At 46.9% G+C, this 12989-nt stretch overlaps 1 protein-coding gene across 4 annotated transcripts in view; it reads right to left on the bottom strand.

Moving 5' to 3' along the window:
• LOC144818757 (uncharacterized) overlaps window positions 1-12989 on the bottom strand; it is a 261995-nt gene that overhangs the window by 20082 nt on the left and 228924 nt on the right. The gene's annotated exons all lie outside the window — the stretch shown is intronic.

The following is a 12989-nucleotide window of genomic DNA, read 5'->3' as shown; positions in this document are numbered from 1 at the left end:
ATAGGCCGCCTAAAAGCCAGCTGGATAGGCGAGGTAATAGGATCACCCGTGCAAAATAAAAAGAATGAGATTATAACGCTACTAAGTAAGAAATCGAAACTCACACTAGTAAACTCGCAAGCGGACACTGAGGGCAGAGTGCTAGTTATCAGCCTGGCAAGAGGGGAGGAGCCGATACATGTGGCAAACATTTACGACCCAAACACCGAAGACAGGACATTCTGGGAAGAAGCTGGGAAACAACTGAGATCACTCCCACTGGGAGAACTCCTAATAGTAGCGGGGGACATGAACCAGGTCTTAGACCCAGCCCTTGACAGACACCCGCAGAGACAGAGCCAGACAGTACAGAAAAGGAACGTTCTGGAGAGCCTATGCACAAAGCTAAATCTCAGAGACCCGTGGAGATTACAAAACCCGGACGGCAGAGAGTACACTTTCTACTCCACCCCACACAACTCCTATAGCAGAATTGACTATATCCTGATATCAGACACACACACCGACCTCATTGACCACACAGAGATAGGACCGAGGACCATCTCAGACTACTCACACATCAGCCTTGCACTGACAGGAAAGCACAACGATAGGGCAACACGCAGGTGGAGATTTGACGACGGCCTGCTCAAAAACACGTCAGCCAGCACGGAAATAGAGACAGCGATGAAAGAGTACTTCGCAAATGACGATACACCTTAAATAGACAGAAACTCCCTGTGGGATGCCCTAAAAGCAACAATAAGAGGAACAATACTCAGCATTAAAGGGAGGCAAAACAGAGAGAGGAACAAAAAAATTGCTGACCTAGAACATGAGATTAAAAACCTTGAAACAGGACACATAGCCAACATAGAAGACAGGAACACCCTCACGACCCTAACAAAAAAAGTATGAACTAAACAAGATCCTTAGTGAGAGGGCGGGCACCTGGATCAACAAATATAAATCAATCAATCTCTGCACCGCAAACAGAGCAGGGAAGGCACTGGCGTCCTACCTCAAGGGTAGACAGAAACAACACTCGATAGCGGCTATCAGAGACAACGCCAACAAATCACAGACAGCAAACAAGGAGATACTTAACACATTCAGAGACTTTTATGAACAACTCTACAAAAGAGATACTACACTAGGTATGGATGGAGGCAAGGAACTCCTGAAACACATCACCACACCAGAACTGACTGACACCCAGCGGGAGATGCTTGACTCAAAAATCACAGGCGAGGAGATAGAAAGAGCAGTTAAAAGCCTTAAGGACAATAAAGCCCCGGGTGAAGTTCTACAAACACTATCTACCCATAATCAGACCCATGATGACAGAGGTGTTCACAAACTGCGTACATAATGGGCGCATGACACCAACAAAGGCGGAAGCAAACATTATTGTCATACCAAAAGAAGGCAAGGACACACAGCACCCCAAAAACTATAGGCCAATCTCACTCATAAACGTAGACTGCAAGATATACGCTAAAATCCTAGCAACCAGACTCAACATGTACCTGCCCACACTCATACACTGCTCGCAGGTAGGCTACCTAAAAAACAGAATGTTCCACGACAATACAAGACTGCTCTGCCACATAATAAACCATGCCGCCAAGAGCAGTAACGCTGCGGTCATGATAGCCCTAGATACAGAGAAAGCATTCGACAGAGTGTCTTGGCCATACCTGGACCAGTGCATTCAGAAATTTGGATGGGGCCCTAACTACAGGAAGATGGCCATGGCCTTATATAACGAACCCAAAGCTCGAGTGGTTGTAAATGGGGGCACGTCAGAGCTACTAGACCTAGAACGAGGCACCAGACAAGGATGCCCGCTCTCACCGGCCCTTTTCCTCCTGGCAATAGAGCCATTACTTAACATGATAAGAACAAACACAGACATAACAGGCATACCGATAGGAGGGGAAACCTTCAAGCTCGCAGCCTATGCAGACGATGTCCTTATTGTGAAAGAGGATCCAGAAAAATCGATCAAGGCCCTCATGGACACTATAGAACAGTATGCACAAGTGTCAGGATATAAACTAAATAGGGAGAAATCCGAATGTAAACCACTAAATATCCACACCACCAAAACGGTTCTAGGTACATCAGGACTGTCCTGGCAAAGGAAATCCATTAAGTACCTGGGCCTTCTCTTCGAAAGAGATCTGCGCGCCACACTAGACCAGAATGAGCAAGCAATACTGCGCAAAATCAAGGAGAGGCTAGAGGGGTGGTCTCCCAAATTTACCACATGGTGGGGGCGGGTAGAGACCATCAAGATGATGGTCACACCAATAGTGAACTCCATGCTTAACATGCTACCGATGATCAACACAGCGGACTTTCATAAAAAGCTTGACAAGCTGCTTAACACCTTCCTATGGAGGGGGAAAAACCCCAGACTCAGCCTACAAAAGCTCAGATTATCCAAGGGACTGGGGGGCCTCAACATAACAAACTTTAAAATATTCCAGACAGCATGCATAGCAAAGCAAGGCCTATACTGGCTCACCCCCAGAAATGACTACACCCCGGCCTGGCTCTCACTAGAAAGAAGACTGCTAGGGGGCATGGAACCCATAGCCCTACTTACTGCAACCAAACACCCAGCAATCAAGCACAACCCCATCCTAAGGAACACGAGAAAGGCCCTTCTCAAGGTAGACAAGTCACTTGACATAAGCGTTAAAAACACCCAACTGGAGTCCATATGGCACAACCCCAGAATCAAGTACAGGAACAGAACATTAGACATGCACATATGGTACAGACATGGCATAACCACAGTAAGCCAACTCCAACACCGAGGAACACAGATCACGTTTGACATACTCAAAGAAGAACACAAGCTAGACAACACTGAGCTGTACAACTTTTTGAAGATCAGAGTCGCAATTAGCAAAGCAAACATCAACAAACATACACCCTCAATCCTGCAATACGCCGTCAACCTAAACAGACTGGGTCACCAAGTAGCGCACCGGTACAAAGCCCTGAGCCCCAAATCCTCCAAACTTAACAACAAGGTCACATCCTATTGGGAAACACTAACAGGGAGGGAGCTCAGCGAGGACGAAAAGACCGACCTCTGGTCTTCCGCGTCAAGAAGGAAGGTATCCACTACCCTAGACCAAACAAAATTTTGGCTGATACACAAGGTATACTGGACCCCCGCCCGCCTCGCCTCCATGGGTATCCGAGAAAACGACTCCTGCTGGAACTGTAATAAACAAAAAGGAGACCTTGCTCACCTCCTCTTCCACTGCACCAAGGTCAAAAAATTCTGGAACACGATAAACACACTAATCAACGATATAAAAGGAGCTACACTACTACTTGACTTCCACTACCTAGCCCTAGGGTATATGGATCCATCAATCAAATCCAGAGAGGACAGGGACCTGATTGACCTCCTGCTGACAGCGGCGGTCAAGACGGTACTGAACAACTGGAAGGACACAGCGAAAGCCACCTTTAAAGCCTGGTTCGACTGGGTTACCTTCCTAAGGGGAGCAGACACCATAACTACCAACCACACATCGAAGGCACAGAAAAAGTGCGAAATGTGGCTCTCACTAGACAACTACCTGTCCTCACACAAGCCACCGTAATCACAGCAGTGGACCATAAGCGACACCACTGAGCCAGAGACCACTACACAGCACACATCGACCCCTGCCCATTCCGACCTATCCTGTGCTTCTTCACTCTCTATCCTCTCTTTCTAAGCCACCAGGGGAGTGGGGCCACGCGAGAGACAATCGAACAGGTGGGGCAAAGCCGAGAGAAGCCACAAGAGGAAAAGCGGATGACTGGACATATAGCCCGCGCGCCTACCAACGCCCGGGGGCGTTTTTGTTCCTCTTCTTTCTTCTCATCTACTCCCCATGTATATCCTTTGCACCATGTAAATATAATTTTCAATAAAAAATTACTGAAATAAAAAAAAAAAAGAGAGGCCACCGGACCTGGCCCCAGAGAAGAGCGTCGAACAGAAGAGGAACTTGGGTGGCGATGCAGCAGGGCGAGTAGGAACCACAACAGGTCACGAGGGCCGGAGAGCTTTGATCGGGGCGTCTGGGAAGGCACAGAAGAATCAGCCAGGCGTTGGAGGTGCTTGAGGTGGGCCAGTGCAATCAGGAAGCTATGCAGCGAGCGACAGCCATCATTAGGAGACAAGAACTCCAGGGGCAACAGGCTCCATTAGAGCAAAGAAGCAGGGCGAAGATGGTGAGTCCCAGCATAGAGGCCCCTACGTTGCCCCCTCCAGTCAGCCTCCACACAGCACGGCCGACAGTTGGTCCACGGGGGGGGGGGGGGCGTTTACGAGCAAGCCCGGGCAGGCCCAGCGCCGCCACTGCCTCGTGGGAGTGTGAAGGGCCTCCACACTAGCCAGCCAGGCATTCCGCCGCAGCCCGCAATCTAGGGCTCGGCGCTGAGATGCGCAGCAGGCCTATTAAGACCCAGAGGCGTCCCACGCCCGGCGGGACCCGGCCGCAAGCTGCAGCAAGAGGGACGGGGGAGGAGAGTCCCAAACACCACCGGGGATGAGCACAGGGCAGCTCCAGACCCGAACCCAGGGCGCTCTCACCTCACCCGCCGGTCGCCGTATCCGCATCAGGAGAGGGCCTCAGGGCCGTGCCCGTCTCCAGCCCCGGGTTGTCTCCCCAAAGTTCAGCACGGCAGAGCCGCCTCAACACGGCATTGGGTCGCTCTGCTGGACATCAGGAGCTGATGGTGGGCGCTCGCAGAGAGTCCGATCACATCCCAAAATAAGGAGTTTGCCTAGCCCGACCGGCGGAGCTTCAGGCAAAGGCAGCCATCTTGGTTGCCTCCGTGGCCACGCCCCCAACTTTCAATGTTTGAAGCTGAAGGATTTCCTGGAGTGTTACCATGCGGAAAGATTTTTTATGAAGGTATTTGTTTAGCATTCTCAAATCCAAGATTGGTCTCCAATCCCCAGATTTTTTCTTTATCAGAAAAAAGCGAGAATAAAATCCCTTTCTTGTTTGAGAGCGAGGAACCTTTAGTATCGCCCCTTTTGAAAACATAGCCTTCACCTCTTTTCTGAGTAGAGGAAGATGCGGTGGGTTTATCTTTGAAGGTGGATGAGGAGGGAGATAATTGGTGAACTCCAGGTTGTGACCATATTTTATTATATCCAATACCCACTTGTCTGTGGTTATTTTCTTCCAATTTTAGAGATGTTGGGGAATTCTTGGAATTTTGAATACTTGTGGCATATCTGGTGCAGGTGCAATGAGATTCTCACTGTTTTCTGGCAGAATCTCTGCCCTGAGGCTGACGTTTCCTGCCCATTGCCTGTAAGCGGCCGCTGGAGGACTTCTATATGATTACTGTTGCTGTTGATAATGATATCCGTAACGACCCTGGCCACCTTGTTGCTGGTACTTCTGGTACCCTACGCGAAAGGTGTAAGAACCTCTTCCTCTTGCTCCTCGAAAATGTGTTTTTCTATACTGCAAGGTACCCAATGATCTAGCAGTATCGGTGTCCTTTTTAGGTCTCGACTATTTTATACCGCAGGGAGAAATAGACGAGAGTAATGTAGTTGAAACAAACTCTTTGACCAAGAGGATTCCAAGCCGGATTCCTCCCAATGCATGTTGTCTACTGAACCGTGACGCTTCGCCAGGCGCGCGCTTGGCCTCACTCACACCCCATCCCCATATGCTCCCACCCGCTCGCTCCCCCGCTCCCCCACCAGGCTCTTGAAGCGCGACGCTTAGACTTCAAAGGAATGCTCTCCCCCGCCCCCCTCTGCGCAATGCCAGTTTTGTGTTTCTTGTTTTAAAACGGCTTTCCATCCGTTTCACGGCGCATACATTCCCTTTTGCCTCCCTCCTTGACACCCCAGCTGCTTTGCCAACCCCTCCCTTCCTGCTGGCATTCACACCTCCCTTCTCGTTCTTTGTTAAAGGAGGCATCACTTTCCTGTCATAGACACCGCGTCTCTGGCCCTCTCCCCCAGCAAGTTACAGGCATACTTAAAATGCATTGTTTAGAGGGTTAGAACGCGGCTGCAAGGTGACCTTTCCCACGCGAAGCTTACGAGTTTAATTTTTTTTTTGTAAAAAGGTTCTTTGAATTATAATAAGCAACACTATTTTTCCAGCCGCTCTTACATGTGACTGATCTTTTAATTACACAAACCTCTTCGCAGCTTGTGTGTCGGTGCCTATTTCACAGAGGCGCTTCATGTTTGGGACGCAGTTTCTCACCTAATCTCCTGTGCTGTCCTTCCTGCCCCATGCCCCTCCCACAACACTGCTTAGAGGCTGCCTTAGGCGTATGTCGGTGCCCATTTCACAGAGGCACTTTCTGTTTGGGACGCCGTTTCTCACTTAATCTCCTATCCCGTAACCATGCCCATCCCACAACACTGCTTGGAGTCTGCCTCAGGCTTGCGTGGCATGGCCCATTTCACAGAGGCGCTTCATGTTTCGGACTCAGTTTCTCAAAATCTCCTGTGCAGTCCCCCATGCCCTTCCCACAACACTGCTTGTGTGTGATAATATCGCTTGTGGTCATTTTCAAAGTTATGCTTTAATTTTTTGTGTTAATCTATTAAACAATGTATTACATGTGTACATAGTTCTCACATATAAGTTTGCCTAAATAAGCACTCTGTTGGGATTTGTATTTTCTTCGCAGATGTTTTTGTTTTTTTCAGGCGAATACTTAGAGATTTGCAAGAAACTTGACAATTCAAAGATGGCTGCCAGGCTTATCAACCATTAGACATAGCCCTCTTGTTTCACTAACCTTCTCCTTGCAAGTCTCCTTTTGGTGCCTGCTGCACGCTAGGCACACCGGGATTGTGCGGTGGCTTTCCACGTCTCATTCTTCTCCTTGGGACGGTTTCCTCTTGCCCCTGATTGAGCAGTCGGCTTGCTTCAGCCGGAATCAAGGTTACCGTACTCAGATGCCAAGGAGCTGTTAGTTTGTAGGAAGGAGCGGGTGAGAGTGAGATTGGGGATTGATTAAGTTGTCGTGCTTGGTGCGGGGTAAGAGGTCAAGCATATCCTCTCAGTATCACCAGGTCTCCGGCAGGAACACATAGCTGTCTCACCTCTTCTGGGGTTCAATACATGTTCATAACCCTCCAGCTTTATACTGCCCCATCATCCGCCGACACTTGACACATCACCAAAAAAGACATATTTGACATTCATTCCATTTTGCCATTGACTTTAATGCTCCAGTCTTAGATGGGGGTAACATAAGCCATGAGCTTAGTACTGCGTTCTCCCCATGACATGTTTGAACTTGGTAAAATCACATATTGTGCGTCAGTTCACGGTGCCACAAAAATCATGAGCGCGTTGGAACGGGTTATGCACTGGTATTAACTGTGTGCGAACTATAAACATGCGATTCAAGTGCAGTAATCTGCTAGAGCGGTTGTCAAGTGCACATCTTCAAATGTATTTATTTCGCTTTTTGTTTCTTATATTATCAGTAGTCTTGCAGGTCTCTCTCCTGTAATCATGGACGAGCTGCCCTAGGTGCTTTTATTCTTCAAATAGGTAGTACGCACTTTTTAAATGTTCTTTTAAGTCTGTCAAGCCTGTAATAAAGTAGGTTTTGCCAGTGGAATCATAAACGGTTGGCTGATAGCTTTTGTTTTTGAGTTTGTTCTGAAGAGAAGTCTGCGCGGGGACTTTTGATATTGTATCATGGATTTGGGTTTCAAACCTGAAGCATTAAATTTTTTACTGCGAGGTCGCACAATGGTCAGATTGGTTTTATTCGCAACCATACACATGAGCGGCACTTTACAGAGTTTGCCAGTGAAGCGCTACTTTTTCTCATCTTTCTTTAAACATTGTTTTTCCGGGTGGGGAAATACACCATAGCTGTAGGTACTGCAATATCTACATGAGGCCTAAAGTGGTAAACATTTAAATATGATACTTATTAGTGTTTTTTTTTAATTTAAATTTATAAAATGTATACAGCGGCTTTGTGCTCAGAGATGTGGTCTTTTTAAACCATATTTTGTAAGGCTAAAAGCAATGGACATTGAAACAGATCCCTGTAGTTATGTTCTTAACTTTTCAGGCAAAAACACTCAATTTCTAAATAAGAAGTGTAAAAGCATATGTTGTTCCTGATTACATTTCACATGCTTCACTTAATCTTGCATTGCCTACGAGTGTTTGCTATTTTCAGGATGTTGTTACTTTTTTTTTTTCAGCCAGCATATTACACGTCTCCCTTACCTCATAACCTATTTCACATTTTCAAGTTCTCCAGCACTGCGGGAGGTCATAAAATGGCAATAGACCTATGCAAATATCATCCCTCAACTGCATAAATAAAGTAAAAAGCATTGTGATTTTCAACACCAAGAACTCTAACTTTCACGAATGCAAAACCGATTGCATTGCAAATGTTTGTTTCTCTCGCTAGGAAGTAACTTTAGAATAGCATCATTTCCAGCTCAAACAAACATAGCTCACCATAAAAGCAACTCATAAATAAAGGCCTATTGGACAAAACTTTTTGTAGCAATTTTATTAGCGGGTCTTGTAGCGTGGATCATAGGTGAGTTGCTGTCACTTTCATGCATTTCTCTATCATTGCATGACATGCAACACCCAGTGGCCATGGCTAACAGTGCTTCCAATTACGGAACGTCAGTGTTTATTAAACACGGCGCCTTGATAATATTTTTTAAAAAAAATATTCGTCCACAGTCATGTTGATCATGGCATTTAAATATTGTTGTAAAGGAATATTGAAGACCTGGGTCTGTCAATGAGATATCCGGTGCTCTGACCGAATTCTAAATACACATTGTTTGTGGTAACAGCGCCCCCCAGGGCAGAATATCTTTGTCATGATGAGGCTGCAGTGAGTCCCCCGAGAAGCTCCATGCTGGTACCGTACACCAGTATGCAGGATTTTATTGAAAGCAATAACCGAGCATGCTCCATGGAGCCTGGGCAGTGACAAGACCATTCATTGTACACTACATGGTCTGTCCTCTCTGCATGCACACTGTAGTGTTCGCACTCTCTCCCTGTGCACCTCATGTCTGTGGTACTTAGTGGACTCTGTCTTGGGTGCATGGTATGGAGACTCATCTTACTGCCCTCATGATCCTCCTTTGTCTTTGTCAACTCGCACCTCTGCTAGTGTGCCTTCTTACCGCCTTTCATCATTTGCTCTGTCTCGTGCCAGTAGCCATATTGAAATAGGCCATGGGTTTTCCGATGTGTACTGTTAATTCATTACCTTTCTATGCTCATCCTTTCGCTCGCCATTGCCTGTGTATGCTCAACAGGTTGTTGCTCTTAAACACCCCCCCCCCGCCTCGGTGGTCTGTGTTTTCTTTCACTACTGTGTGACTCTTGATTTCTTCTGTCTGCTTGTTCAGCCCTCCACACTCTTCACCTCCCATCTGTGCCTAGCTCCCCACGGTCACTCCTTTTGCTTTTTCTCTGGACATGCTCTGAGAGTGAGGCTCTGTTTGCTCACTTGATCTTCGGCTGTGCACAGTATGAACTCTGCTATGCGCCACATGTGAAAATATATTAACTTACCTTTTGAGGCTATTAGCAGTAACAATGCAAAACTTGATTTGTACTGTGTGAAATACATCTCCTATAGTGTAGCAACTCGCAATGTGTCTTGACATCTGCACAACTAAGCTTTTCTTTCTAGGTTAGCCAATCAGACTTGTCAGGACAGAGAAGTACAGAAACTTGCAGTGTTAGGTGTGTGCACAAAGTACAGGTTATGAAGAGTGGAACTCTCATACTTTGTGCTAGCCCAGGATCCTTGTTTCCGGTCCAGGGAAGACATGGCTTGGCAGTTCGCCCTCACTCTATCTATCTATCTCCCACACTCTATCCATTGCCCTCACTCTATCTATCTATCGCCCTCTATCTATCTATCGCCCTCACTCTATCTATCTATCGCCCTCACTCTATCTATCTATCGCCCTCACTCTATCTATCTATCGCCCTCACTCTATCTATCTATTGCCCTCACACTATCTATCCATCAATCGCCCTCACTCTATCTATCTCCCTCACTCTATCTATCTATCGCCCTCACACTTTCTAACCATCTATCGCCCTCACTCTATCTATCTATCCCCCTCACTCTATCTATCGCACTCACTCTATCTATCTATAGCCCTCACTCACTCTATCTAGCTATCGCCCTCACTCTATCTATCGCCCTCCATCTATCTATCGCACTCACTCTATCTATCGCCCTCACTCTATCGCCCTCACTCTATCTATCGCCCTCACTCTATCTATCGCCCTCACTCTATCTATCGCCCTCACACTTTCTAACCATCTATCGCCCTCACTCTATCTATCGCCCTCACACTTTCTAACCATCTATCGCCCTCACTCTATATATCTATCCTGTTGTATAACTCCTATATATCCCTATATCGTGTTAAGTTAGCATAGGTACGTTTGAGATTTAAACGCCATTTTTCCTTTCTTGCAACTTCTGCACACGACCCTCATTTGTTGACTTAGCTTTCAACCTAGTAGTTTGCCGTGGTGAATGTGAGAATAATATGTTATTGCTCTGATATCTGCTTTGTTTAATAAAACATGTCTGCACGGAGAGTGCTGAAGTTTCAGGAGCAACACGATATGGAATTGTTATGAGGTCTGATCTCCACGCCTTCATAGTCATAACACAAGTGCAGCCTTTGCCAACTTGGGCTTGAGGCGGGATTGATATTGCTTTGCACGAGAATTGTTAACACACTTGATGCGGTGCACATGCAGAGAGAGCTGGTGTATGCTGATGTGATTCCTTCATGCTAGGACACTAAGGTATGGGCCCGCCCTAAAACAACCCAAAGAGACCTTCTTAGATAATAATATAATATATGTGTTAGGGAGGGTGAGATATAAGTGTTGTTAACTCTTATTCATTACAGCATGTTAACATGCTGTCACCATTCGCTTTTTATGTCTTAGTAACTATGCTGATAATTTTGCTACTGATAATAAGTATACTTGTATTATCAAAGATACTGCGCCTGAGAAGACGGCATTAGTAAATAAACATTTCAAATGCACATGTGTCTTCTTTACTCCATGTTCTGGTTTGTAATGATAATATAACGAAAGAGTGTTCATGAGTCCCACGTACCCTGAGGTACTGTAAGTTCATGTTCTGGTTTGTCTAAACATTGGGTGTTTGATATGTCCAATGAGACACTGTAGCTAGCTCGGTAAGGGGTGAGTTGGTTGCTAAGGTAAGTTTTGGGACATCCTAATTTGCCGAGGTTCCACTCCTCTGTGCACAGTTCTGTGTGAGTACAGAAACCCTGCAACATGGCGCCCAACGGTTTCGGTGGTCTTATATCATGACACTCGAGTAGTTTATCATTCTTGCCTTAACCCCTTCACATCCGTTTCCGGAAAACGGGGTGTTGGTGAAACCTACCTATTTTTTGAAATAGGTCTTTATTCAAGCTTGATTCTTACTTAAACGGTTTCTTTGAATTACTACCCAGTTGTGCTACAAAGTGTTCTTTGTGTTTTCTTGTTTCCAATTCTGTAATGGCGGCAGCGGTGGCTATTGCGCAGCATAGTCGCGTAGCGGTACGCAACCATCTTCAGACGTACCAAGTCCCAGTAGATGGGATGGCTGTGATTTTCGTGGTGAGTGCAGATCCGGCGTTTCCTTACGAGTTGTTTTACTCTTGGGTTACGTTTCCGGCTGTGGACGCTAATTCTGGTTTGTACCACTCCTACACCGCCTCGGATGTCCCGGCTGAATATACGCCATACAGGGCATTGGAAATACCTATTGATCATTGGCAGCATCGAGTTTGGTTTGATGGCGCCCTCCCCCACTCTTTGTCCCGTGCGAGGTTAGGTCCACTCTCAATTCCAGGTACTAATTGGCCTGCGTTGGGTGGCTTTACCCCGCACCCGAATCACGGGGCTTGTACCCTGGCAGAAATTCGCAGGCTGCATGTAGTTTCCATTTCCGTGATTCGTGCTTTAGTGCAATACATCGGTCGACATCTTCCTGGTGGTCCCCAGGGGGGTGCGGCCGCTCCCATGGAACGAGGCGGAATGCGTCTCAATCCTGTTATGGTAAATTCGGTTTTTGGTGCGCGTCCTGTTGACAACGATGACTTCCCTTTCTGGCTAGCAGAGAAGTTTGATCAACTGGAAGCGGTTTTTCCGAATTCTACTCCTGCTGATAAACATAGAATGTTGACGATTACTCTCCCGAAGGATATTACTCCTGAACTTGCTGACTGTGACAGCTGGGGAAAAACATTTGCGGCAGTTTATACAAGGTGCTTCGGCACCCCGTCTATGACTGCCCTGCCTGAAATCGTTCGACGTGTTCAGAATGATCACGGTCCAGAGGCAGCGGTTGAATTGGGTATGCGCCTGTGTGGTTCTTTTGAGATTGTAAGTGATCTCATTCTCTCCAATGTTAAAGGAGATGCAGTTAACTTTCAGGTGTCTAATGCTTTGGCTGCTCTGCCCGATGCCGACAAACCCCGCCAGTTAGCAAAGATTGTGGTGGCCGCTTATAAAACGATTGGCCGCACAAGTAGAGGTCTGAAATATTTTCCAGTGAAGGAGAAAAAACAACCACAGGGGCAATCTGCAGTGACAGATGCCCAGCCAAAGTCCAAGAAACAAAATTGGCCTAAAAAACAGACACAGGGGAAGCAGACAATGCAGACTCAGGGTTCTTTTCCTGCAATAGAAGCTCCTGCGCCATCCGAAAAAGTTTATGATTTGCGCGACCGCGCGATGATTAAATCACCTGATCGTTTTCAGGGTTCTGATCAACGCTCTCCTCGTTCCTTGCAGGACACATCGGCCCAGAAAACCGGTGGAGGAGGAGGGGGTGGACGTGGACGTGGTGGCCAACAAGGACGTGGTCAGTCCCGCCAGACGGACGGCGCAGTGAAGCAGGAGGATTCTACGCCTAGGCGTCCGCAGTTTGCG

The sequence above is a fragment of the Lissotriton helveticus genome, chromosome 2_1 (assembly GCF_964261635.1).
Source record: "Lissotriton helveticus chromosome 2_1, aLisHel1.1, whole genome shotgun sequence".
NCBI classification, from domain to species: domain Eukaryota; kingdom Metazoa; phylum Chordata; class Amphibia; order Caudata; family Salamandridae; genus Lissotriton; species Lissotriton helveticus.
Note: the sequence above shows the minus strand (reverse complement) of the source record. Positions and strands in the feature narration are given on the sequence as shown.